The following is a 22,105-nucleotide window of genomic DNA, read 5'->3' as shown; positions in this document are numbered from 1 at the left end:
CCTTCACCATTTGAGGAACTGAGTTAGATAAGAAAGTTACAGGTATGGTGAGCAATGACTGACAAAGGCACGTACTGCGTATTCCTTACAGAAGTGTAAGCAATTTGTTCTAAAAAACACCGACTAAAGTCCAACATCGTTAGCAATCTTATTACTTAAACAGAATTAACATCAATAAACTGTAAGGTGCTGGTACATGCGAGTAGATTTGATCTTCTATTAAACAAAAATGCAATTACAGCTCTAAAAAGGTCAACCTAGACTTCTGTAACAGATCTGTTCAGGTCATCGCTGTTCCTCTGACCTTGTGAGTCTTTGGAATTTTAAAAGTGTATTTTGCTTGCCTTTCATGTGGTCTGTGTACAAGTCACTGTGGCGTATGCGGTCCTACACAGCCTTGCTATAGACGTGACGAGCCTCCGCTATGTTGCAATGGAGAACAGGTTCAGTACGGAGCTGCCGAGAAAATTCAGCTGGAAAGCTCGTTGCAGAAAAGCATCGGTATCTGTGTCCAGCGGCAAAGCGTCCTTCGTGGGTGCTGAAGAATCGATTTCACAGGCTGCGGGTCCAGGCGATTTAGAGTGTTAAAGGTCCCAGCGAAAACGAAACGGCACTGGTCCTTTTACACGCACACACGCAACCAAATGCAAAGGACACCGTAGTCGGCAGGATTTGAACCTGCGCGGGGAGACCCCAACGGATTTCAAGTCCGTCACCTTAACCACTCGGCCACGACTACAGCGAGCGCCGCGGCCGCTGCCTTCTTGCTACAATCGAACAGGGAGTGCGAGGCGGCGGCGGAGGCAACTTTTTTCAAGTTCGCTCTCCGTTTAAGAAACCTTTTACGCCATACGTGCAAGCACACACACACACCTCAGAGGACTTAAGGGTGGCTTCAAGTTGGAATGATAAAGTCTCCCCGTTCGGACATGAAAACAGAACGTTCTTAGACAGAAAGCAATCAACAACGGAGACATGTGGACGACGATTTCAGTCACTGCACTTTGAATAGCATTTTTAGTCCAGTTACAGGAGATGCACCAATGGCCCTTGACCTACGCTCTTACCAATGCCTTGAACATTCAAACAAAACAGCCCTCAAGTCCTGCGGTTTAATATAACGCTGTTACGTGTCGAGGCAGTATTTGACTCTGTCCTACCGTTGAGACACGGGGCGTATATGGAAACGAACACATGCTACGTCTCTAATCGGTCCCTACAGTTGGAAGGCTCCTTGAAGCGTGCACCCCCATCATTCATCTTTGCGCATCTGTGAAAGGTAGACTCTTGAGCAATGTTTGAGCCAGCTCTAAGGCAACTAGTGCTATTGGACAGACACCTCTGGAAGATCCTAAGAGTCTCTTAACACCACTTCCAGCAGCAAGCTTAATTGTTCGCTGGAGGTCTCCCACCCAGGTACTGACCAGGCAAAGAATCACCAGTACATTGAATGTGGAAGTTAATCCTGAAATCCAATTACATATCTCAAGGTAAGACAAATCCATAAGAACATGTCTTAGTATTACTTCATTTACATTAGTATGGCACTGAGATGGTGCTCTTCTTTAAGCTGTGGTTTACAGATGCAGCCATTCAAAACAAGCGGGCGATACCGCAATATTTTGCGGTGCGCTTTACTCAGTCTACCACGACTTACCGTAAATTCTCCTTTAGTACCGCAATTAAAATAATAGTATCCGGAATTTCCACAAGGTGGAGCTAATAAAGCTCATCCTCTCATGTTTGAGCTGTCGCCATCAAAGTCTTTACCGAAGATATTACTAATAGTATTAATAATGAATGACCTTGGACAAGCTGTAAACTCAAAGTATTGCCCTGGTCCACATTCTTTTTTTCATCGACCATCTTTGTAAAAGTAACACCACAGCATTTCGCAATCACGCATTTGTTTCCAATCATGCAAAGCACAGTAATTTTTGAAAATCTCCTATTCACCATGCCTTTCACCTGCTCATAAAAGAGATCAGTTTAGGAACATAAACACAGTACTGTATGCAAACTGTACTGTATACAGATGCAGCCATTCAAAACGGGTGGGGTATTTCGCGGCATACCCCGGTCGGTGTGTCGTGGTATCACGCGGTATCACGCGGTTAATCGCGTCATTTGACGTCATGCTGGAAACTATCCGGCGTCACCTTGTAAAACCGCCAGGGGGAGCTTAACCTCTCATGTACAGCATTTGAGCTTTTAATTTTGAACTGTGTATTACAGCATGTTAATCATTAGTCATTAAAATGTTGGTATATTTTATGAAAGCAAGATTGCTCAGTTGGACAGAAGTACACAACCTACCTTTATCAGAAATATTTATGCATCAAAGCCTTTACCGAAGATATTACTAATAGTATTAATAATGAATGACTTTGGACAAGCTGTATACTCAAAGTATAATTTCTTTAGCACATTTGTACAAGCACTTGGAATCTGTCCAAGCCATACTTTGTCAGGCATTTTGTTTTAGTTCAACGGGCATAAAAACTCCCTTGCTTTTAACAGGGCGTTTCATAATTTTTAACTACGAAAATGATTTAAAATGCAACACTTATCATTCAACTAGAGCTCAAAATATCACAAGGATCCTCAAGAGCACAGCAAAGACTATTTTAAAAGATACTTGTATGAGATACATGAGAATCCAGGCTTTTTTATCAACGCTTTCTTTTCCGTATACCAGATTTTATGGAACCACTTCAGAAGGGTGTCAGCCAGTCAGATTCCAGGAATCGGTACTTTAAAGGAAAAATACACACCGGTATTCCATTTCTCCCTAACGATTTTAAGCATCGAAGTATTTAACTAGCATGTGAAATAGCGTGTGAAAAAGTGGTAGTTTTAAGCTTTTCTGCTAATATAATATGGAATCGCGTATCTAAAGAATTTAATAACGATATGATTATATTCGTGTACTGCGACAGGGCTGTGTAGGGCTGTTTCGCCTCCACCTTCATGCGACTTCCCTTGTAGCCTACTGGTCTACGTGCGCGATTACCAACTCACAGGTTGTGTGTTCAAATCCAGCTGGTGCTGGACTCTTCTTTTAACAAACATTTCTTCGAAAAAATAGAATAGCAATATTATGGACAATCAATTGACTTTTATATTTCAAAATATCACAACATGATCGATTCTAAGTCATTTTTGATAACAATGAATAGTCACCTTCTTCCCTTCTGACAACGGTCACTGCTTCTGCTTCCTGCTTCTATTGTGTGTGTGTGTGTAATAGAGTAAATTTTTATAGAGAAATGGAGGCTGGACAGTATGCGTTACAATATAAACATTTATATTGATTTAAATCGTGTTTTGATTTAAATCGTAAACGCGTGTTTAATTATATGTGTTTTTTTAATCATAATCAGGCTAATGCAACATAAATTGATACAATATCTTTGTCTTCTAAGTATTGTTGTAACAGAAGAAATAAGGTTCTTGATCCCGAGATGAAGTAAAACAGATGAGTTTATTGCATGCAAGGAACAATAAAGCCGAAGTCTTGTTTCCCACAAGAAACAACAAAACCGAAGTATTGTTCCCCGTACTGTTACAAACTTTTGGGTTATATAGTGTTTTCTTCTCCGTTTCTGACGTCACTCGGTCTGATGGTAAAGAGGGGGGTTCATGGTATTTGGCCAGTTTACGATGTTCTGGACAAATGGTCAGTTTAACATTACACCCAGGGGGGTTCCTAGCTTGCATCTGCAATCCTTATCAGTTAACCCCCCTTTCCTGCCATAAACCCCAGCTTGTGGCTTGAAAGTCTAAACCCCCTACAGAAAGGATTAAATTCAAACCCCCGTCTTCACATCTTTCTTCATTCCCCCCTTATAAAATATGGCATACGTCAGTGTAGCCTATTTTTATACATACAATGTCAGGGCAGATCTTTCCTTTCTTGGCGAACAGGTATGTATTGCCATGACATTGTACGTTCCACAGTTATAGCAAGATGTGATACATGTTTTTGTGCACGTGATGATTACAATTATACATATAAACAATACTATTCCTACAAATAAACACTGTAAAAAGGTTCCACCCCAGGCCCCAAACACAGACTTTACCCAAGACCCAATTCCCTAATTTTCAGTATAATAGTCCTGATATTTCTGTCCCTCATTGTAAATGTGTTGGGCCAGATCTGAGATGTGCTCAGAATTATCAGGGATATATGTGCAGCATTCAGTGCCAATTACTGCACAAGTTCCTCCTTGGGCCGCCAGTACATAATCTAAAGCTAGTCGGTTCTGCATGGCCACTGTTCTGAGGGCTACCATCTCATCATTAACAGCCTTCAGACTAGATGAGATAGAATTTGCTAATTCTTCTAAAGTCGAGGCCATTTGAATTAACTCTCGACTCAGAAAGTTCATGCCGGCTTGTGGAAATATTATACCTAAATAATATTTCCAATCAGCCAATTTTCTTTGTGGTCTGTGGTTAGGTCCGAAGGGGCTGTGGGTTTGAACACGGATATGAGGAACCACATATCCTAAATAACATGAGCCAGACCACTGGGCTGGCAACCATGGGTAGGCTCGTTTTCCACAACTGAAATATGTTCCGTTTGGCGCTCCCCATGCCTCTGAAAATAAGAAGCTTATACCAAATTGTGGGGTGTGCCGATCCCATCCTGGAATTTGGAAGGTAGAGGTGGATATATTTGCAGCGATGGTAAGGTTGCAACGACTCCATCCAACCAAGTGCAGACCATTAGTGTGCTGAAAACATATGTTTCCCTCACGTTCCTTATTTAGAGTCAGGTATGGTGGTGTATGGCTTCTGTTATATTTAGGAGCGTAAGAGCCTGTGAAACTCGTGGGCTCTAAGCCTCGCTCCTGTAGATATTGTAATGTTGTGCAGGTTAAAGTCGTGTTATGGCAACCCCCATAGTTTGTCATATAAAATCTCCTAAATTATCCCTCCAAATGATCATGCCTATGACTTCCTCGAGACGCCAAGGAATGGCCCCCATAGGAAGTCCTTCCTGTACATATTTGGGTAATGCGGCACACACCCAGCAGGCACTTTGGTTGGTTTTCTTAGCTGTCAGATAGGAGACGCCTAAAAAGGAATTAATTCCATGTTCTCCTTTGTGGGAGAGATGATCATTAATCCCTGCGGAACATAGTCCTACAGCAACAATTATCGTTATTGACAGAAATGATTTCATTCTGAGTCTGTAAATGGGGATGAGGCTCGTCGGCAGTGTGACGCGTGGATCCAGCGATCTTTTCCTTCCACTCGAACCGCAGACTCAGTTGTCAACAGGATCTGGTAGGGTCCGTCCCACCTGGGCTGGAGAACCTGTGAAGGAAATTTCCTGATCCACACCCACTCTCCTGGGATGAGGTCGTGCCCTCCTTCAGGTGGTGGTCCCCACGCCTCCAGGACCTGCTCGCGGGCTCCTTGGGTGGCCTCTGTCAGCAACTTGCAATACTGTAACAGAGAATCAGTTAGTATACTCAAGCCTACTCTGTCATGTCCTGGAGAGTCACTCAGTCTCATGGGACGCCCCGTGATCACCTCAAACGGGCTCAGCCCCACTATTCGATTTGTCCCAGCCCGGATGCTGCACAGTACGGCGGGCAATGCATCCACCCAGGGGATCCCTCCCAGGTGGTACTTTGTCAATTTAGCTTTCAAAGTCCGGTTCACCCGTTCCACCATGCCGGAGGACTGCGGGTGATGAGGGCAATGCAGGTCCCATTTGATCCCTAGTAGGTCTGCCACCACCTGACACACTTTTCCAGTAAAATGTGTGCCCTGGTCTGAGTCTATGCGACACGGGAGTCCCCATCGGGGAATTACTTCTGTCACGAGATATTTGGCAGTTGTCTGCGCAGTCTCTCGTTTGACAGGGACAGCCTCCACCCATCTAGAAAACTGGTCCACCATCACTAGGAGACCTGTTTTCCCTTTACAGGGTGGCAGTGAACAATAGTCTATTTGCCAGTGTCTAAAGGGCCCCTCGGGTGCAGGACGTCGAAGATTAGGAGCCCGAACCGGCGGTGCTCCAGAGGCTTTTTGGCACTCGCCACAGCGTTGTACCACATCAGCTGCGAAGGGTTTCACGCCTGTGGTACAACGCCTGTGCCCACCCAGCTCTGAGCAAAGTGTCGAGTCATTTGGCTAACACCTGGGTGCCCTGTGGAGTGTATTTGCTGTGCCAGGTAGGGCATTAGTTGCTTGGGACAGGCGGGTCTGCCTGTACGCTGGCACCTCCAGGTCCCATCCTTCTGCAGCCCCACATTGCGTTCCATCCAGGTCCATTTCTCAATCCTTAGGGCCTGGGCCTGGAGCTCGCTGAGCTGTTCCGTCCGGAGTGCCTGTATGTTCACTGTGCAAACTGAAATAATCTGAAGAGGTTTTTCTATAGCCCACTCCTCCCATTGCCCCAGGGCAGCTTGATGTGCTGTCCAGTCTGCCAGCTTATTGCCCCTGGCCTCGGGAGTGTCCTCTCTGCTGTGGCCCTTACATTTGACTACAGCTACCTGCTTTGGGAGTTGGAGAGCCGCAAGCAGCTCAGACACCAGATCTGCATTCTTTACCGGAGTGCCAGCAGAGGTTAAAAAATCCCTATTACTCCATAACCTTCCAAAGTCATGGCATACTCCAAATGCGTATCGTGAGTCTGTGTATATTATGGTGGTCTTGCCTTTTGCTAATTTACAGGCTTCCACCAAAGCTTTCAGTTCAGCTCACTGTGCTGACGTGGGTACCTCAAATCTTCCCCCACATTGGATATCATGTTCTGTAGTCACAGCCCAACCCGCTTTCCTCTCCCCACTAGAATTTGTGAATTAAGTTCCATCAGTGAAGAGGATGAGGTCTTCATTCCTTAGTGGTTGCTCGGCTATTTTGATGCCCTCATCTTCTCCCATTGCCCAAACATCACAGCTGTGTTCTAACATGTAGGCTTCTGATGGGTCAGGTAACAATGTGGCTGGATTTAGAGCTCCTTCACGTTCAATGGTAATATTTGGAGCCTCTAACAAGACCTGCCACTTGCTCCATCGTATCGCATTAACCTGACTGACCCGATTCAGGGACATGAGGGTGTGTACCGCATGTGGGCATCGAACAATCAGTTGTTGATCTAGTACTATGTTATTGACTGCCTGTACTGCTAGACAGACGGCCTGAACGGCTCGTAGACATGGACCCCAGCCCCTGGCTACCTCGTCCAAGGATCCAGAGTAATACCCTACCGGGCGGTACCTACCCCCATGTTCCTGTGTTAGTACAGCTGTCCAAAATCCATTCTTTTCACTTACGTAGAGGTAGAATGGTTGATCTGTCTGAGGAAACCCCAATGCAGGAGCCTGTAACAGAGCTTGTTTTAAATCATTAAAAGCATGTTCAGCTTCAGGACTCCAAGCAATAGGATCAAGGGACCTCCCTCCCCCCTTTAATAGGTCTGTAAGTGGTTTGGCCCTTTCAGAAAAAGCATCAACCCAATTTCTATTGAAATTGCACAGACCCAGAAATGATCGGAGCTCTCTCACCGTATTGGGACTAGGGTGTGTTCGGATTGCCTAGGCCCGATCTTCTGTCAATTCCCTTTTTCCCTGACTAATCTTTTGTCCCAAGTAAATTACGGTGTCTAGGCATAACTGTGCTTTGCTATAACTAGCCTTGTGTCCTTTTTTAACCAGTTGGTTGAGAATAATTTGGAGGTCCTTCTTGTGGGTTTCCTCGTCAGGAGACGCGATTAAAATATCATCCACATATTGGATAACGACGGAGGACACTTGAGGCAGCTCCCGGAGATGCCTCCGAAGTGCCATGTGATACACGGTGGGGCTGTTATGAAACCCCTGTGGTAACCTGGTCCAAGTATATTGTTCTCCATCTACAACAAAAGCGAACCAATCTTGTAACTCTGGGTGTAGAGGAACAGACCAGAACCCATTAGCCATGTCAATTACTGAAAACACCTGGTGCTCAGGGGTCAGTAGTTGAAAAATAGCAGAGGGGTCTGCTACCAAGGGGGTGAGACGGTTGATGTGTTGATTAGCTTTTGAGTAATCAACTGTGAATCGCCATGCTCCGCTGGCTTTCTTTACGGGCCATATTGGACTGTTGCTTGTACTGTGTGTTTTTCGTACAATGCCTTGAGTCAATAGTTTTTGTATTACTGGTCGAACCCCTTCCTCCGCCTCTTTGTTGATTTTATATGGCTTTGTGTATGGCGGGGATTTCCCAGTAAATGTGGCGGGTTCCATATCCAGAAGCCCGCATTCGTCCTTATCCATAGTCCAAATTGAATGCCCTTTTAGTTCGTCTTTTTGGAGGGACCAGATGTTTACCTCCACCCTCTCCTCATGTATGGTTAATGTAACCCCTTGTAGGTATTTCAGAGCATCCCATCCCAACAGATCTGGGGTAGATCCTACCCACATGACAGCATTAAATGTTACCTCCCCATCTCCTAGTCTAATCTTGAGTTTTTGAGTTTCTCTGAGTGTTATTCGATTACCCCCTACACCAGTGGCCTCCAGCTCCCTCCCTGTGAACATGACACCACACCGTTTGGCTGACTGTTCAGATAAACACGATAATTGAGCCCCAGTGTCCCATAAAAGTGACATTTGAATCCCATTAATCGTGCATTGTAATTTGAGCTCTTTTTCACTCAGTTCCTGAGATAGGCGTAGGGAGGCCACTAGGGGGAGTCCTAGTTTAAAAGCTCCCTGATAGCGCGTTTGTCTGCTTCGCTCAAATCCTGTAATTGTGACAACAGGTTTTTTTGCCCCTCTCGATTCGAGGGATTGAAAGGGGGATCTCGGTATCTTCCAATCCTGCCCTCACTGCCTAATCGCTTTTTGCAATTCTTTTGCCAATGTCCGAAATTTTTACAATAATGGCACCGAGTTGTAATTTCGCCTTTTGGATTTAGTCGGGTGTCAGGGCCAGCTCCACCCTTCAGTATGGGGGGTGTCCACCCTGTTTGTATTGCCCGCACCTTAGCATACATATTTCTCTCGATTTGCCGTGCCATTTTAACTATTTCCTCAAATTGTTTAGTCGTATCTTGCCCTATTTCGGGCTCTTTTAACTGAAGGGCTTTGGCTATATCAGGCTTAAGACCGCCCAAATAAATTTGTTTAATCACAGCAGAGGCGTCGCTATTCACATCATCTTCGTCACTTAGTCCTGAGCATTCCAGCCAGAGTGTGACGAAGCGGTCAGTGAAGTCAGCCACATCCTCGCTTTCTTTTTGCTGACGCGCAGATATCTTTTTCCAATCTGTCTTTGGTGGATAATTTTGTTTAAGCCATCGCCAAACCCATTCCCATCGCCCTCCCCTGCCGTTATCCTCACACAATTGTTTAAGTTCTCCGACACGCTTTTCCCCTGTCCTTCTGAGGATCATAGCGGCAGTCAGGGGGGAGATACCATAAGTATCTTTTAATTCCTGAAGCGCACTCCAGGTTCGCTGCATCCCTAATTTTGTGTGCGGTACTTCTCTAGCCCACCGGTCAATATCCTCCGGTTTTGGATTTGATCGTATTGGGGATTCAGGGAAGGTAGGTGCGAGAACGGACCCCCTCGGCGGGGTGCGAGACGGAGCTAGAGTGGCGCTGTCATCAACGGCGCCAGCCCCTGCTACATCAAGTCCTTTCCCACTTCGAGTGAGAGTACAGACCTACGGGCGCCCTCCCTCTAACAGGGGAGACTCTGATCCGTCTTTATCACACTCATACCAAGTGTTATCCCAATCCGACCCCCCATCTCCATATGGCCACTGTGGGAATTGATCCCAATTATTTTCGTTTCCTGCCTGTTTGTTCCCCTGTGGGAGAGCAGGATATAACTTAGTCGCCGGCTGTAGCACATTAACCAGTGCAGCGTGACCAGGAGTTAATTCCTTCTTTAGTTTCTCATTCTCCTGTACTCCCTCTTTTAGCTTTTTTTCTAGTACCTCTTTTGCCGCAAATAAATTATCTTTCCTCTCATTTAACGCTTTTATTTTTTCTGTGAACTCCTTCTCTTTTTTATCCCATTCTGATTTCTCCTTCATGCTAATCTGCCACCTCAGGTGTCGGCCGATCACCAGGGCTGCAGCTAAATCTTTGTTTTTGTTCCAATGTTCATACGCTTTTTTACAGGCATCTTCGCCCCAAACTCCTTCTGACAGACTCAGCTTCTTCCTATATTTCTCTTCCCTTTCAGTCAATTTACACTTTTCCGATATGTAATCAGATACTTCCACCACTTTCTCAAACACCCAATTAGCACACGTTTGGTTTCTTTAAGATTTACTTTTGTCGTGTGTGAGGTAACAGCTCATTCAGTAGGGGGATGTTTTCACTTGGAAAAACCTGTGCATTACTGCACTCATTCAGCTAAGGGCGTCTGTTACCTCCAGATCTAAATGCCTCTCCGAGACTTTAGAGAGGGCTTACACCGCACTGTTCACAGGTAAGAAACGAGACCTCGAAAACCCCCTTTCTTGATCAGTAATTCACCATCCCCAGAACGCCAGCATCGCTGCTTTTGCCCCGGGGTGGACTTACGCACTGAGCTCAATCAGGGCGATTCTCGGGTCTCAACGTCCTTTAAATCCTGCTACTTAATGCTTTGCTCTTTTATTATGAGGTGTGTTTATGTTAGTGTCGTGCGTGTGTATATGTATTTCACAAACAAGGAAAACACCAAAAACATACATACATATATATATATATCTCTTCTACTCCTGTTTCCTTTAAAACAAAAAAACCACGCCACGCCAATCTGTGCACAATCAAGGCGTAGCTAATCTCAGGACCCCGGGCGCAATTAAGGCCCACACCAATCCTGGATTATACGTGCATTTAATGCACCACTCCAGAACCCCGGGCGCAATTAAGGCCCACACCGATCCCGAGCCACAGAACTCCGGGCGCAATTAAGGCCCACACCGATCCTGAGCCTCAGAACTCCGGGCGCAATTAAGGCCCAAACCAGTTCTGACCTTCAGAACTCCGGGCGCAATTAAGGCCCACACCAGTCCTGAACTTCACGGTAAGGGTCCAAAACCCGTTCAAAAACTCCACGCGCAATTAAGGCATATACCAGCTTCGAACGCCTGTACACAATACCGCGGAACCCCTGCCAGACCAAATTCTGGGCTTACAGCAAACAACCCATTACATACACCGGTGTCTTCCCCGGGCCAGAGGAATTCAGAAACTCACGTTTACTCCGTCATCTCGGGCGATTCTCGCAGGGAGCAGAGATTTCCCAATCGGTCAGAGAGAGTCAGGACTTTTAAATAAAAGAGGAGTCCTTACCTCTTAGTTATGTGCGCGCTGACCATCTCTCCTGCCGATGGGAAGTTCTGCGCCTTCTGGAGCATCCGCCGACTACGCCAAATTTGTTGTAACAGAAGAAATAAGGTTCTTGATCCCGAGATGAAGTAAAACAGATGAGTTTATTGCATGCAAGGAACAATAAAGCCGAAGTCTTGTTTCCCGCAAGAAACAACAAAACCGAAGTATTGTTCCCCGTACTGTTACAAACTTTTGGGTTATATAGTGTTTTCTTCTCCGTTTCTGACGTCACTCGGTCTGATGGTAAAGAGGGGGGTTCATGGTATTTGGCCAGTTTACGATGTTCTGGACAAATGGTCAGTTTAACATTACACCCAGGGGGGTTCCTAGCTTGCATCTGCAATCCTTATCAGTTAACCCCCCTTTCCTGCCATAAACCCCAGCTTGTGACTTGAAAGTCTAAACCCCCTACAGAAAGTTTTAAATTCAAACCCCCGTCTCCACATCTTTCTTCAGTATCTTAATAAAGTGAAGGAGCTGCCCCTTCGCCAAGGCGGCGTGGGGCAGAATGGACAACATAATGCAACTCCTGGAAACGAATGCGGTGCTCAGCTACCAGTACATTCTGCTGGGGCTGGCACCTACCGGACTGGACAGGGGGACGCAGTTCCTGATGTGGCTGCTGCTGTCCCTCACAAAGAAAGGCCTGTGGGACGCGAGGAACAATCTCATCCGGCACAACAACAAGTGGGGAGCGAGGGAGCTGGAAGAGAGGATCCTGGCGGACCTCAGGAGGAGGATGAAGCGCGACGTTGCTAAATGGGGTTTCCCCACGGCAAAGGAGCGCTGGAAAGGCCTATGGACCCTGTACAGGGATTAATGGTTTACAGCAAGCGGTAGGGTTTGGAGGGACTCTCATAATAGCGCAAATACGCCCACCCTTGCAAGGATTGATAACGGACAATCACCGCCGTTCCGCCGATGTTTTAATTTTGTGGAGTGTTATCGTGTGAGATGTTTCCTTTTGAGATGTGTTTTTTTTCGGAATAAAGTATATTTTATAAGAAAAAAAAAAGATTGTACCATAAAGATTTCCATGGAGAGGACTATGGTTTCCTGCAGGACTATGCCGGTAGGAGGACCAGGTTCCACAACTTCAAGGGGCTGTGTCGAGGCGATCCACAGTACTGTCAGGACCAGCCGTGGCAGTTTTAGGATTCCCATTCTGGAACATAGATGAGGCACATGGTACAGTTCCACTATAATTTTGAATATATTTTCCTAGCAGGACCTACAGTACAGTACCTAACTGCCTGCAGCTACAAAGGGGCACCCCCCTCTTTGATCGGGTTTGGACGTTTAACCCTATTCTGTGTTCTCCGGCGCCATTTGAGGTGGGCGATACAACCGGAGGTGGTTGCGATGCACCCACTTGTAGACCAGAGATTGCCTTCCCTTCTCAATCTGAATTCGATAAGCTACCGGTGATACCTTATCGACAATCTCGTGGGGTCCTGTCCAACTGGGTAAGTACTTCCGGGCCACCCCTGTGGGTTTGGCAAATTGGAAGTACAGGACCTTGTCTCCTACTTGGAGTTCCTGGTTAACTGCCTTTCAGTCATAGTATGCTTTCCTACCCTCTGCACTCCTTCCCAGATTGTTCTGGGCAAAAGCAAAGGTTGCCTGCAGATGTGCTCGCAGGTCTGACACATACTGATGGGCCGTAGCAGCCCCCGTCGTGCTCAGGTCCTCCACCCCATAAAGACAGTGTAGGGGAAGAGTCATCTTCCGACTTGTCATCATCTCAAAAGGTGGGACCCCCGTAGAGCAATGGGGCGTAGCTCGGATGGCCATCAGAACCAGGGGCAGCTTAATGTCTCAGTCCCTACTGCTGTTGGAGACAAACTTTTTGAGCATACTAACCACCGTTCGGTTTGCCCTTTCTGCCTGGCCCGAGGATTGAGGGTGGTAGGAGATATGCAACTGGGTCTTGACCCCAAGCATATTCCACAGGGTTGCCATTACTGTAGCTGTGAAATGGGTTCCCCGATCCGAGACCACGGTCAGGGGGAATCCCCATCGACTGAACACATGGTTCACCAACAGCACTGCAGTTGTCTCTGCCGTGTCGTTGGGTGCTGGGAGGCACTCAATCCATTTTGTGAATGCACACGTAACAGTGAGGAAATATTTGTTCCCTCTGGATGACCTCACCAGCGGCCCCACCCAATCCATTTGAAGATTGGACCAGGTGAATGTCATGCCCTTTTTCTGGAGTGGTGCACGGTGCAAGGGCCGTGATGGTTGGAACTGGCTACACGTCAGACACCCCTTTACATACGCGGCGATGTCTTGGCCCATGTGAGTCCAGAATGCCACCTGCTGGATAGTGTCGTATGTAGCCTTGATTCCCCGGTGACCCCCACAGGGTTCGTCATGAGCATGTTGGATCATGACCCCCCGATGACAGTGGGGAACTACCCACTTTGGGACACCTTGTGCAACTGGTACACAAACCAACAACCCCTTTATAATTTTTAGGTTGTCTTTCACCTCTGCCAGCTCCTTCAGCTCCAGAGACTGGCTCAGCACCTGCTCCGAAAGAGGTTGACGCACTGGGTCAGCGATATGCTGATACATTTGCCCAATTGCTGGGTCCTGTTTCTGCATTTCCGCAAGATCGGTGTTAAAACCCTGTGACCCAAGCACTACAGATTGAGGGTCAGCTCCGACATCCTGTCTAGCCCTGCTTCGGGTGACCGCCTTGACCTCAGCCACGAATTCTGGGGGTAGCCATTCCTGCTGGAACTGCCAGGGTTCACCCTCTAAGGCGCCAGATTTGGCCAACCGGTCGGCCTCATCATTCCCGTCTTTGTCGGGTCCCTTCACCTGGGAGTGTCCCTTCACCTTCCTCCAGTAAACCATCATTCCAGCCTCGGTCGTGAGCTTGTCACTGGCCAGGAACAACTCTTTGTTCTTTACTTCCTTGCCCCGGGCATTTTTCATGCCGTTACCCTTCCAATACGGAACGTGAGACACGAAGCTATGTCGGGCGTAGTTCGAGTCACTACAGATGACAAACTGTTTAAGGCCATGTGTCAGGGCCTGCTGGAGGGTGATCAGCACCCCAGCTACTTCCGCATACTGACTAGTCTTTGGTCCTAGCTTATAGCGGGTCGGCCCACAGGGAGTATTGTCTTGCCAGACTACTCCTACCCCTGCTAGCACCTGCTGTTCGTGGCGAAAAGAGCAACCGTCAACATAGGCCATGGGTAAGCCCTGGCCCACGTTCTCATCGTAGTACCGATGATTGTTCGGTAGCTCAGCAGCGGGAATTGTTTCTGGAGCTTCCATGTCAGTGTCACAGCCGTGACACACTTGGCCCAAAGCCAGGCCCTGTCCCAGGTACATTTTCTTGCTCTGTGCATAACGTACCTCTATCTCATAGCCTTGTAGGGCCATCATTCATGCCACAATCCTGCTATTTGACACCCTGCCCGCTTTCAGTCTCTGGCTATGCAGGAATGTCACAGGTTGGTGGCAGGTTTCGATGATGATCTTTTGTCCCCCAACATAACTACGGAAGTGTTCTACCGACCAGACCGTAGACAACAGGGCCTTCTCGCAGTCCAAGAACTTTTGCTCCACTGGGCTCAGGGCTCGACTGGCATATGCCACCACCCTTCGCTCTTGGTTATATTCCTGACTCAGAGCAGCCCCAAGGCAGTGCTCTGAGAACCCTGCTTCAAGGTAGAAGACCTTATTTTTGTCAGGGTAGGCCAAGCTCGGCGCACTACCGAGTCTGCGCTTCAGCTCCATCACAGCCTGTTCTGGGGAAGGCCCCCACTCAAAGGGCACGTCTTTCTGCAACAGCTTGTGGAGGGGCCTTGCTATTTCAGCGTAATCCTCAATGAACTGCTGGGAATAATTACATACTCCCAGAAAGCTGCGCAGTTCAGACAGGTTAGTGGGCGACTTCATATTCTGGATAGCTTGGACTCTGCTGGACTGTGGCTGTATGCCTTGGGCTCCAACCAACAGTCCCACGTACTCCACTTGGGTCCTACACCACTGTCCCTTAGCCAGGGACAGTTTGGCCCCTGCACAGGAGAGCTGGGTCAACACATGCCTGATCTCGGCCATGTGTTCTTCCCAGGTCTGACTCCTCATCAGAATATCGTCCACATAGACCAGGTTGCCCCTGGCGGCTGCATCACTCATGGCTTGGTGCAGAAATATGTTGAACTCCGCTGGGGAGTTGGAATACCCAAAGGGGCATCGATTCCAGGTGAACTGCCTGTTTCCAAAGGAAAAGGCCAGTTTGTACTGGTCTGTTGGTTCTACCTTAAGGGTCCAGAACCCATTGGCCACATCCACTGTGGTGAAATATTTCGCTGTTGTCACCTTGGCTAACTCCTGATCTAGGTAGATCATTGGCCATCGTGACAAAGGAACCTGTTTATTCAGCTGCCGGTAGTCAATGGTCAGACGCCATTTACCATTGGGTTTCAGCACCGGCCACAGTGGGGAGTTATAAGTGGAGTTACACTCCCTTATGATCTGACGCTCTAGTAGAGCATCCAACGTCTGCTTTATGGACTCGTATGCCGTGAGGGGAATGCGATACTGCCTGACATAGGTTGGGCGGGCGCCAGGGGCCGTTGGAATGCGCACTGTGTTCAAATCCGTCACCCCGCAGTCATAGGCGTCCCGTGCAAACACTTCCCGGAAATCCTGGAAATTCTGACGCAGCTGCTGACGCTGGCTTTCCGTTTCCAGGGCATCTGCCTTGCCAACCTGTTCCTGTACCTGCTCTAGGAACCCCGCTTTTGACGGCATGGCGGTATCCCGGGTCGTACTCTCGGCTGAGTGGTCCATCGGAACACCTGCGTGTACTGTGTACACAACCATCTCATCCTTATCGCTAAGGTCCACCCTGCACACCTCCTGGTTGCAGAATCCCTCTATTGGCATAATTGCAATCATCCGCCGGGGGTAGGTGTAGTACACCTGCTCGGTTCCCCCCTCCCTGGCCAAGGGACCAGGGAGCTGCCCCAGTACTGGGATGGCCAGTTCGAAATCATAGAAACCATTGTCAATTACCAGTCCCATGTCAGTGCGAGCAGGGATTTTGACATCTTGTTTTGCTATGTTCTGCACCAACAGGCAGGTGGCTCGGCCATTCCGTTCCAGTCTGGGGGTACAACAGACTGCTAGGTTCAGTCTGATAAACTGAGCTGATGGTTGGAAGAAAACCATCTCAGCGTCCATTCTCTGTCCCTTCTTTAGGACAAGGCGTACTGGAAACCCTGCTGTTGACACAGGAACGATCAGGTCCGATTCGTTTACTACCTGGCAGGCCTGAGGAATCGTCTGACCTGACCGAATGTTCTCGGGGTCACCGCTTAGAGAGTGGGCATCTGGGTCCACCCGTGTCCACAGCACACTGTTTACTGTGTCCAGCTGGGCGCCCAGTCGAACCAATAGGTACTTCCAATAGGAAGTAGTGAGCAAACGTCCTTTTTCCGATGGAGATGGAAGCTACACAGCTTCCTTTGCTCCAAATGGACCTATGAGATGGGGGTGCCCACCACAGAACCTGTGACTGCGTCACCAGGGTCACCTGACAGCTTCGCGACAGGTCCTCGAACAGCCCTTCACTGATTATGGACTTCTCAGAGCTGAGGCTAAGAATTACATCATCAACCTGCACTTCTGCCACCTGGACCCCCTCCCACCACCATGGGGTGGTAGTCCTGGACCCCCTGAGGTACCAGGGTGCACAGAAAGGACTCCCATTCATTACCGGACAGGGAGATCCACTCTTCTTCAGGGATGAAAAGGGGGTGTGCTTTACCTGGCGGGTCAAGCAGCTGCTTGGAGCACTGCTCCTGTAGTTGGGAGACCGTGGGAGTGCTGGCCTGGGCAGGACTTCCCTGTAGTTTTTGCCTTTCCTCTCATAAGACTTATGAGACTGTCAAAAATTGCTTTCGCCGATTGTATTGCAAACCGGCGGAAGCGGGGTATTGGGAAAAGTTTTCAACTAGCAATAATCGCGCCTCGGCTAAACCTCACAGGCTACGATACTGCCACTGCGCAAAGCTGACGGTTGCCAGGCAACCGCGGGGATCCTATGGAAATCGTTATCGATCGTCTCATGGCATGTCGTTGCGGTAACGCTTCATATTTGTCGTCTTCTTCTTCTAGCTTGAGGTTTTGAAGAATGTCATGACAGACAAGGGCTCCGTTGGGAACAAAGGGCGTTGTGAGAAAACCGTTGCTTATTTTCAGCAGCAGAAATACAACCCTTTAAATACAAGATGACAGAACAATGACGAAGGGCGTGCCGGGAGGAACTCATGCACTACAGAGGAAAGGGGGCGGACACGTACAGTTCACATTCAAGCCACAAGTACTCTTCTCGGATGTTACACAAACAAATCCTAACGTCTTGAAAGCATTGCAGCATGTTTGTGTCCCACTTCCCGTGGCTGCAGGACGACTGACACGAACGGACAAACACAATCTGTGGCGTTTAGCGTGACATAGTCTTGCAGGCATCGTGCTGTCTCACTGCAATACTATACCGCTGGAGGAAACAGTCCATCTGGCCATGAAACTCATTTGAACGTCTAGCTACAGCAACTAACAATATCATGATTTATTCAGGATGTGTGGAATCAGCACGTCCCGGAGACAGCTTCCGAAATCGTGAGCATTCTCTGGTGGTGTCCTGCAGGGCGCCTGTGGGCGTGCGTTGGTGGTATAGTGGTGAGCATAGCTGCCTTCCAAGCAGTTGACCCGGGTTCGATTCCCGGCCAACGCAGTGCCGATTGGTTCCAAATGCTGTCATGAGCCTTGGATTGTGACTAGCAAAGCGAAGCCTTTTGAAAGAGCAAAACGGAATTGAAGGAGAATCTTACAGGGGATTCTGAGCGGTGTCTGCATACACGCAGTCCGATACGGGTGCTGAAAGCTTGAGCTACTCTCAATGTCATGCTGCCTTTCCCCGGAGTAAATCTGTTACATTGAAAGAATGCTTCTGGCAGGTTCAAAAAGGGACCCTTGTTAATAGGAGAAATCAATGATTTCGAATGAATTCTGTATGCGTTAAAAGACAGCTATACACAGAAAACATGCCGGACACTGCTCATGATGTCTCAGTGCGTTTTTCCAAGCCATCTGACAAAGCCCGCCCACTGAAAACTGCAGCACATCGTGTAAAGACGTTCAACTTTGTAACTACTGCACGCACAGGAAGCAGAATAAATTCCTCTTTTCAAACTGTCAAAGGTTTGCTTTGCGAACGCTGCAGGACATCGCACAATCTCTTTTGAACGGGGACAAACCATTTCTTATGGGGCGCAGTAAGTACAGACGTTTAAAAAGCTCCACTCATGCCGACGATGCAGCATGAAGAAGCGCAACCTAACGTTTGACAGACAAAAGCCGGGCGCCGCTACGAGCAATATGAAATCAAACTGACAGCACACGGCGTTTCGCGCTGACTCAAAAGTGATCTCGACAGACGCTGTTCTCTGCATAACGCTGAAAGAGCTAAAGAGCGTTTCTGTTGAGACGTAACAAGCTCGTTTCTTTCTACCATGATGTCACCATGACCAAATCTGTCTTTAAACACCTTGCTCAGTCTCTGACGAGACTGTCAAAAATTGCTTTCGCCGATTGTATTGCAAACCGGCGGAAGCGGGGTATTGGGAAAAGTTTTCAACTAGCAATAATCGCGCCTCGGCTAAACCTCACAGGCTACGATACTGCCACTGCGCAAAGTCGCAAAGGACGACTGACACGAACGGACAAACACAATCTGTGGCGTTTAGCGTGACATAGTCTTGCAGGCATCGTGCTGTCTCACTGCAATACTATACCGCTGGAGGAAACAGTCCATCTGGCCATGAAACTCATTTGAACGTCTAGCTACAGCAACTAACAATATCATGATTTATTCAGGATGTGTGGAATCAGCACGTCCCGGAGACAGCTTCCGAAATCGTGAGCATTCTCTGGTGGTGTCCTGCAGGGCGCCTGTGGGCGTGCGTTGGTGGTATAGTGGTGAGCATAGCTGCCTTCCAAGCAGTTGACCAGGGATCGATTCCCGGCCAACGCAGTGCCGATTGGTTCCAAATGCTGTCATGAGCCTTGGATTGTGACTAGCAAAGCGAAGCCTTTTGAAAGAGCAAAACGGAATTGAAGGAGAATCTTACAGGGGATTCTGAGCGGTGTCTGCATACACGCAGTCCGATACGGGTGCTGAAAGCTTGAGCTACTCTCAATGTCATGCTGCCTTTCCCCGGAGTAAATCTGTTACATTGAAAGAATGCTTCTGGCAGGTTCAAAAAGGGACCCTTGTTAATAGGAGAAATCAATGATTTCGAATGAATTCTGTATGCGTTAAAAGACAGCTATACACAGAAAACATGCCGGACACTGCTCATGATGTCTCAGTGCGTTTTTCCAAGCCATCTGACAAAGCCCGCCCACTGAAAACTGCAGCACATCGTGTAAAGACGTTCAACTTTGTAACTACTGCACGCACAGGAAGCAGAATAAATTCCTCTTTTCAAACTGTCAAAGGTTTGCTTTGCGAACGCTGCAGGACATCGCACAATCTCTTTTGAACGGGGACAAACCATTTCTTATGGGGCGCAGTAAGTACAGACGTTTAAAAAGCTCCACTCATGCCGACGATGCAGCATGAAGAAGCGCAACCTAACGTTTGACAGACAAAAGCCGGGCGCCGCTACGAGCAATATGAAATCAAACTGACAGCACACGGCGTTTCGCGCTGACTCAAAAGTGATCTCGACAGACGCTGTTCTCTGCATAACGCTGAAAGAGCTAAAGAGCGTTTCTGTTGACACGTAACAAGCTCGTTTCTTTCTACCATGATGTCACCATGACCAAATCTGTCTTTAAACACCTTGCTCAGTCTCTGACGAGACTGTCAAAAATTGCTTTCGCCGATTGTATTGCAAACCGGCGGAAGCGGGGTATTGGGAAAAGTTTTCAACTAGCAATAATCGCGCCTCGGCTAAACCTCACAGGCTACGATACTGCCACTGCGCAAAGCTGACGGTTGCCAGGCAACCGCGGGGATCCTATGGAAATCGTTATCGATCGTCTCATGGCATGTCGTTGCGGTAACGCTTCATATTTGTCGTCTTCTTCTTCTAGCTTGAGGTTTTGAAGAATTTCAAGACAGACAAGGGCTCCGTTGGGAACAAAGGGCGTTGTGAGAAAACCGTTGCTTATTTTCAGCAGCAGAAATACAAGCCTTTAAATACAAGATGACAGAACAATGACGAAGGGCGTGCCGGGAGGAACTCATGCACTACAGAGGAAAGGGGGCGGGCACGTACAGTTCACATTCAAGCCACAAGTACTCTTCTCGGATGTTACACAAACAAATCCTAACGTCTTGAAAGCATTGCAGCATGTTTGTGTCCCACTTCCCGTGGCTGCAGGACGACTGACACGAACGGACAAACACAATCTGTGGCGTTTAGCGTGACATAGTCTTGCAGGCATCGTGCTGTCTCACTGCAATACTATACCGCTGGAGGAAACAGTCCATCTGGCCATGAAACTCATTTGAACGTCTAGCTACAGCAACTAACAATATCATGATTTATTCAGGATGTGTGGAATCAGCACGTCCCGGAGACAGCTTCCGAAATCGTGAGCATTCTCTGGTGGTGTCCTGCAGGGCGCCTGTGGGCGTGCGTTGGTGGTATAGTGGTGAGCATAGCTGCCTTCCAAGCAGTTGACCCGGGTTCGATTCCCGGCCAACGCAGTGCCGATTGGTTCCAAATGCTGTCATGAGCCTTGGATTGTGACTAGCAAAGCGAAGCCTTTTGAAAGAGCAAAACGGAATTGAAGGAGAATCTTACAGGGGATTCTGAGCGGTGTCTGCATACATGCAGTCCGATACGGGTGCTGAAAGCTTGAGCTACTCTCAATGTCATGCTGCCTTTCCCCGGAGTAAATCTGTTACATTGAAAGAATGCTTCTGGCAGGTTCAAAAAGGGACCCTTGTTAATAGGAGAAATCAATGATTTCGAATGAATTCTGTATGCGTTAAAAGACAGCTATACACAGAAAACATGCCGGACACTGCTCATGATGTCTCAGTGCGTTTTTCCAAGTCATCTGACAAAGCCCGCCCACTGAAAACTGCAGCACATCGTGTAAAGACGTTCAACTTTGTAACTACTGCACGCACAGGAAGCAGAATAAATTCCTCTTTTCAAACTGTCAAAGGTTTGCTTTGCGAACGCTGCAGGACATCGCACAATCTCTTTTGAACGGGGACAAACCATTTCTTATGGTGCGCAGTAAGTACAGACGTTTAAAAAGCTCCACTCATGCCGACGATGCAGCATGAAGAAGCGCAACCTAACGTTTGACAGACAAAAGCCGGGCGCCGCTACGAGCAATATGAAATCAAACTGACAGCACACGGCGTTTCGCGCTGACTCAAAAGTGATCTCGACAGACGCTGTTCTCTGCATAACGCTGAAAGAGCTAAAGAGCGTTTCTTTCTACCATGATGTCACCATGACCAAATCTGTCTTTAAACACCTTGCTCAGTCTCTGACGAGACTGTCAAAAATTGCTTTCGCCGATTGTATTGCAAACCGGCGGAAGCGGGGTATTGGGAAAAGTTTTCAACTAGCAATAATCGCGCCTCGGCTAAACCTCACAGGCTACGATACTGCCACTGCGCAAAGCTGACGGTTGCCAGGCAACCGCGGGGATCCTATGGAAATCGTTATCGATCGTCTCATGGCATGTCGTTGCGGTAACGC

General features: G+C 47.9%; 7 non-coding genes and 1 pseudogene across 7 annotated transcripts; 3 read left to right on the top strand and 5 right to left on the bottom strand.

The window, feature by feature from the left end:
* Positions 1-657: 657 nt before the first annotated feature.
* On the bottom strand, positions 658-739 carry trnas-uga (transfer RNA serine (anticodon UGA)). Its single transcript has one exon. It is a non-coding gene; the product is annotated as a tRNA-Ser (tRNA).
* A 16,495-nt stretch (positions 740-17,234) lies between these two features.
* On the bottom strand, positions 17,235-17,383 carry LOC148630730 (U4 spliceosomal RNA; annotated as a pseudogene).
* A 650-nt stretch (positions 17,384-18,033) lies between these two features.
* Positions 18,034-18,105, top strand: trnag-ucc (transfer RNA glycine (anticodon UCC)). Its single transcript has one exon. It is a non-coding gene; the product is annotated as a tRNA-Gly (tRNA).
* Positions 18,106-18,927: 822 nt separating this feature from the next.
* Positions 18,928-19,069, bottom strand: LOC148630728 (U4 spliceosomal RNA). The gene has a single exon (XR_015935008.1). It is a non-coding gene; the product is annotated as a U4 spliceosomal RNA (small nuclear RNA).
* A 263-nt stretch (positions 19,070-19,332) lies between these two features.
* Positions 19,333-19,404, top strand: trnag-ucc (transfer RNA glycine (anticodon UCC)). Its single transcript has one exon. It is a non-coding gene; the product is annotated as a tRNA-Gly (tRNA).
* Positions 19,405-20,226: 822 nt separating this feature from the next.
* Positions 20,227-20,368, bottom strand: LOC148630726 (U4 spliceosomal RNA). The gene has a single exon (XR_015935006.1). It is a non-coding gene; the product is annotated as a U4 spliceosomal RNA (small nuclear RNA).
* Positions 20,369-21,018: 650 nt separating this feature from the next.
* Positions 21,019-21,090, top strand: trnag-ucc (transfer RNA glycine (anticodon UCC)). The gene has a single exon. It is a non-coding gene; the product is annotated as a tRNA-Gly (tRNA).
* A 797-nt stretch (positions 21,091-21,887) lies between these two features.
* Positions 21,888-22,029, bottom strand: LOC148630724 (U4 spliceosomal RNA). The gene has a single exon (XR_015935005.1). It is a non-coding gene; the product is annotated as a U4 spliceosomal RNA (small nuclear RNA).
* Positions 22,030-22,105: the final 76 nt, after the last annotated feature.

Source organism: Lepisosteus platostomus, unplaced genomic scaffold (genome assembly GCF_059453375.1).
Source record: "Lepisosteus platostomus isolate fLepPlt1 unplaced genomic scaffold, fLepPlt1.hap1 Scaffold_91_H1, whole genome shotgun sequence".
NCBI classification, from domain to species: Eukaryota; Metazoa; Chordata; class Actinopteri; order Semionotiformes; family Lepisosteidae; genus Lepisosteus; species Lepisosteus platostomus.
The sequence above is the reverse complement of the archived record's forward strand: the minus strand, read 5'-3'. Positions and strand labels throughout refer to the sequence as shown.